Source organism: Conger conger, chromosome 10 (assembly GCF_963514075.1).
Source record: "Conger conger chromosome 10, fConCon1.1, whole genome shotgun sequence".
Classification (NCBI taxonomy): domain Eukaryota; kingdom Metazoa; phylum Chordata; class Actinopteri; order Anguilliformes; family Congridae; genus Conger; species Conger conger.
Window position 1 is genome coordinate 7,027,158 of NC_083769.1, and position 6,059 is coordinate 7,033,216.

The window sequence follows — 6,059 nt, forward strand, 5'->3', positions numbered from 1 at the left end:
AGGCTCAGCGGCCCACACGCTCACGCCGGATGGAGAAAAATCACCGTTGCACATCAGGGGCTCACGCGCTGCGCTCTGCTTTCAGACTGTCGGAAACCGGCAGTCCAGAGTGGTCCGCCCTCGACCTTAAAATCACTTTGATCGATCGGGCGGAGAGGATTCTGGGTCCTTCTGAATGAGGGCAAGACTCCTACATGATCGGACTCTACCTGTCGGGAGGGAAGGGTGCTTTTGTTTCTCGACAGCTCCTTTCATCCTGGCATTTTTACGTTCTTCTTTTACATTTCTGATTGTGGGAAGGTAAACCCTTGCTTATATCTTTGTAATGGTCCGTTGTATTTTGAGTTGTGTGAATGTATCGAGAGGTTTTGGAGACGTTGCTGTGTTTTCGGAGGGCTCGGGCCACCCCAGGATGCTGGCTGACAATCTCTCAGCGAAGCTGAATGATGAGAACTCGTGGAGCGTTCGGAGATAATCATTACCCATTCTGTATCCACGGGGGGGGGAGACTCGCTCAACATAACAAGCCCTGATGAAGCCAATTGATCTCATTATGAATTGAGACTGTGGCTTTCCGCGCACCAAGTGGCTCTTTCGTGATGAAAAGCACAGGCTAATTATCCATTAGCCTGTCCTCACAATAGCGACGATGTAGTTTCTTAAGGAAATTGTGCTCTCGTGTGGCTTCACAGTGTGCTGTTTGTGCCTCTGCCTTGCTCACTGGCTCAGTACTGAGAGCTGATCAATACATGTCTTTAGAAAGTCACTTTGTATTGACAGTATGTTGGGTGCATTTCCTTGTTTGCTGCAATGGGCTCGATGCATACACTGCAAAAAAAGGGTCTGTTTTGACAAGTTTTTCTGTCTTGTAAATAGACTTAAAATCTTATTTTTTTTAAATATTAGCTTGACAAGTGAAATGTTCTTACCCCATTGGCAAGTCAAACGGTCTCACCTCATTGGCAATACATTTCTCTTATTTTGTATAAAAATAATGAAATAAAAATAAGATATTTAAGTCTAAATATTAGACAAGTACTTGTTTTTTTGTTTTTACAATGCAACATTCACAGTCTGGGTTGAATAGGCTGGCTGTACCGGCCATAGCTTAATCCACTTCTGTCTACCTGAACCAGGGTGACTGTGTTTCTAATGCGGTCTGGTCTTTGTTCTGGAAATGAACCGCACAGTCAGTACGGTTGAACACGTGAATCGAGTGAATCGACTGGCCCAGTCAACAGCTCAACGTTGAGTCCCTAAGGCCCCAACGTTGAGTCCCTAAGGCCCCAACGTTGAGTCCCTAAGGCCAGAGTTGGAGAGAAGAACAGAAGAAGAGCAGCGGACAATGCAGCTGCATCCCAAGAGTAAACAAGGACACAGTTCCTTTGTTCTGTATATACAGTGACACAGGTAAAACACATGTACAATATTAGTTGGACATTACATAAATAAGACCATTGCTGAGATCCAATCAGTATTTGTCCTTCATTTTGACCCGTGATTTTATCGCTTTTCTTCACAATTTTGCAAATTGATTTTGCAAATTGATTTTGCAGATGTTTGAACTGCTGAAAACCATTCGTGAAAATACAGATTTCAGCAGAATTTGAGCATGAGTCAAAATTGAGGACAAATGGTAATTGGATCCAGGCCTGTGCACCGTGGGTCAATAGTAAGAATTCTATCGATAATGTACTGTATTGGAGTGCTGACCTGGGATCAGTTTTGTCCTGTCCATTTTGTACCCCTATCCATTAGATGACGTAAAAGGTTAAACTGATCCTGAATCAGCACTTCTCCTGAGAAACTTTTGGCCGGTTGTGTTATTCCCCTGGTCTTAACTTGTTGACTGGATTCTGTGGAGAATAATATACCATACTATATTTTACACAGCTATACAATACATTCATAAGAAGTGTTGTTTTTCTGGAGAAAGGCAAGGGGAGCTTTACTCGGTGACTCCATCCAGGGCTTACCGTTCAAAACTACCTACTGTATAAATAATTCAGTGTGTGGTGCGGTGAGAGCAACAGTACAGGAGCGCTGCAGCCTCTGTGCCTACCTGCACCTCAAGTACAGAAGGACAAATGGGTTTTAAACGACGGCCAAAAAAACAAACAACTGCAGCTTGGAATTCCCCCCCCCCCAATGGATTCATCTTCAAATTAGCCCAATTTGGTGAGAACTGCAGGCCAGTTAGCATTGGTTATATTTGGCGGATGTAGGTCATCCACTGATAAATTACCTCAGATGTTTCCAACCTTTGAACTATTACTGAATAATTTGGGACTTTTAAGTTATAAGAATTTATCAAGAGGCCAGTGAAAATATTGCCGTCTTTCAAAATTCTGACAGTTCAAACTTGAGCGTCGGAAATGGGTGAGAAAAATGATCCCAGAAGTCTGAATGTGTGTTTTGGTGTGGTCGGGATTCTGCTGTAACTACTGATGGAATGTTGGGGAAATGTGATTTCTAAAGTCACAAAAATAGTATATCACATTAAAGCTCTACAGAAGATTTTATTTTTCTCATGGTGCGTTTATTTAACGTTAAATGAACACAAGTATCACAATTTTTATGCTACTGATTTACCAGAGTAAGATTCTGGGGACCTCCAGGTGGAAGAGAGAGAAACCAGCATATTGCCATCTGGCGCCCAACCCTGTGCCAAAAGATACATGTCAGTCGATCCTTGGAGGAGAGCCGTCTAGTATACTGCCGGCTTACTGCGTGACTAATGGGCAGAAGGCTGTATGACAGCATATTCACACTACACTACCCTTGGGTGTTCTCTATCCACACGTAAATGTATGCATTCACACAGAAGCATATGTGCACACACATACACACAAACACACTTGTGTACACGTGTATGTACAGTAGCATATGTGCACACACACGTGCACACACTCACCCCCGCCATACACACTGGTTTGCCGCTCGAGAGTGATGTTCCTGTGGGGGTTACTCCTTCTCAGTGTCCTATATAGGCTCCCGGTGGTCCTCACTCCTGGTCCTGGAGAGCCGCAGGGTGCGCTGGCTTTAGTTTTCGCCTTAATATCAGCAACCAATTCAGACCCAAGAAACCAGGTGAGGTGAGTTAACTGTGTAATCAACTGTTTTCATTGATCTGAGTAACAACAAAAGCCAGCGCACCCTGCGGCTCTCCAGGACCAGGAGTGAGGACCACTCCTGCACTTTAGGAGTATTATCAAGATGCCAAGAATTGTTACTTTAATACCCTCAATCCCTTATAAGAATACTTTGTTAAAGCCATGCAGCCAAAAAATTAAAAAAATTAAAAATTCTACAATGTCTGAAAATGGAGCCTCTGGATATTTGATATGGATATGGTTCTTTGCAGGAACCCTGATCTGGCTCTTACTTGACTCTTAAGACTTCAGCTAAACAAACACACTAATCCGAGTTATCCTTCAATGCTCCTTTCTGGAGAAAATCAATACTGTAAGAAAGCACAGCAGACATTATTCCCATTCTTAGGGTTAACACCAGACTGGGCACAATGGCCCATTGGAAATCAATGTTTCATAAGCATGGACATCTGCTTTGCCAAATCAGAATTAAAAAAATTTCTGAAACCAAAAGCTTCTTGAGGGCAAAGACACGGGAGATAAAGAAAGCATACAGCAAGGGAGAAGATGAAAGGGGGACACGGAGAAGATGAAAGAAAAGACGGAGGAATCGAGAAAAAACGTGAAATAGGCTAATGGAATGCCCTTGCTCCTTCAAACGTCATGTTTGACAGCTGCTGCTTCCTTACTCAAAGGAAAGATAGGGTGTTCCTAACTTCTGCTTCTAATATTTAAGGGTTTGGAATGTCCTTAAAGATGGCGGCTCGATTTCCAGGTCAGGAGCAAGTGAAAGATAAAAAACAAGGAGGAGAAAAACAAGCGATTGGAATGAGCACGTCTTTCCTTAATTTCTGTTTAACTGTTGTTTACACTGAGTAATGTTCACATTGCCCTCTCATATGTCAGTCCCTATATCCCACTGTAAAAACACTTACACTTACTGTAGGGCAGCCTGTAGCCTAGTGGCTAAGGTACAAAACTGGGGCTTAGAAGGTTGGTGGTTCATGCACCAGCGTAGCCACGATAAGATGCGTGCAGCTGTTGGGCCCTTGAGCAAGGTCCTTAACCCCACATTGCTCCCTGCTTAGTCTAATCAACTGTAAGCTGCTTTGGATAAAAGTGTCAGCTAAATAACTGCAATGTAACAGAGCCTTGGTGCTCCTTAGTTTCTCCAATATTAGTGATTCTAGCGCTAATCAGTGTATCACTCGCTTTAAAACTGGCCCTGAACTCCTTATACTCTCCATCAGTGCGTATCGCAGGTCAGCACTAATCGTTTGAGCAGGTCACTTGCTTTTACAACTGGCTACTTCCTCCAGCAACACCGATTTCAGACGGGTACCACTCGGTCGAGTGCATAACCAGCCCAGTTCCCCGTGGGGGGATTTGAAAAAGGCAGGCGTGGCATCCTGTAAACACGGCCGGGGCTGCAGCAGGGTCAGGAGTCAAACGGCTCGTGTCTGCGGAGTACGGACAGTTCAGCAGCTTTTTCCGCTGCCGGACTCAAATTAATTTGGTTCCGTCAGGCCCCGGAAGGTACTGGAAGCTTTGGCAGTAGCGCTGGTTTGCCACGTGACGGGGCCTCTCCTCTAATGCGGAGTGCGATTCTTGGGGCGTAATCCCGCATGACAAGCGCAATGTGGAGCAGCGCGGGGGGGGGAGGAGGGGGATTACAGGTTGCCAAGGAAACCACATCTGCGGCCGGCTCGCGGTGCTGCAAAGTGGTTTCTTGGCGGCCTCTAGTGGCCAGTACACAGTGATGCGCCGAGACTCCAAGAGGAAAAGGAAATGCCAGCACAGTGCATGAGTAATGAATGAGTGACTGATCTGACGATTTACTGCACGTCCAAAGTACGGAGGTTTGTATAATGTTTACATTTCTGTTCGTTTGTTGACAAAGCCAAAGAAACAAACTAATTCAACTAATTACAAATAAATGTCACACTTATTTCAGATCCATATTGAATCATTCCATTGCGGTACAATGTGTCACCGGTGAGATTCTGGATTGAGCTTTTGAGGCCAGATTTATGTTTTAGGACCATTTAAATAAATATTGACAATTGATGTACTACAAAGGGTTATAAATAATAAAAAGAAAATAAGCATTAGTGCCATAACACTTAAAGGAACATGACAGAGTACCTATTGTCTTACTCAAAGGCTTCATATTTCATGTTAATAGCCTGAATTTTTGCCCCTATATTTATGGCAGTTGTCAGCAGTTCCATTCCTGGAGGTGTGTTTAGGTTTTATTCCTCACCAATTACCCTGGTTGAAAGGCCTAAGTGGTTCTACGCACCAAGGCCAGTGCATTCATCGAGTAGACAACAGAAAAACACTTTTTACACAAAAATATCAGCTGCCATTTACAAGCTTACTGGTACATGGAGCTGAAATATCAGGTCACACATATTATTGGGCTAATTCATTAAGATCATAAATTGATGCAAAATCCACAACCTTGGGGGAGAGCTATATACAGCACCGTTTGTGAAATTTGTGCTGAAGGTCCGCATAAATTAAGACCATGCAGTCCATAAGTAATTGGACAGTGGTAAAATGTGTTCTTTTGGCTCGGTACTCTAGCGCATTAAATTTGAAATGAAACAATAAATATGAGGTTAAAGTGAAGAATGTCACCTTTAATTTGAGGGTACATCCATATTGGGTAATCCGTGTAGGAATTAAATCCATACTTCCCCCTGTTTAGGGGACCAAAATTTATTGGACAGTTGGCTTCTTAGCTGTATCTCATTAGCCAGGTGCATTCAATCCTTTCCTTAGTGCAGGTATAAGCAAGTTTTCAGTATCTAATCCAGATTCTAGGCTTTGGGACTGCCTGAGGAGTTGTTATATGTGTTTGTGACATGAGGGCAAGAGGTGTGCTAATGAGATTCAAGAAGCCTTTATGAGACTGAGAAATAAGAAGAAAAAACGGAGACACGAGGCAATCAATAGACAAAC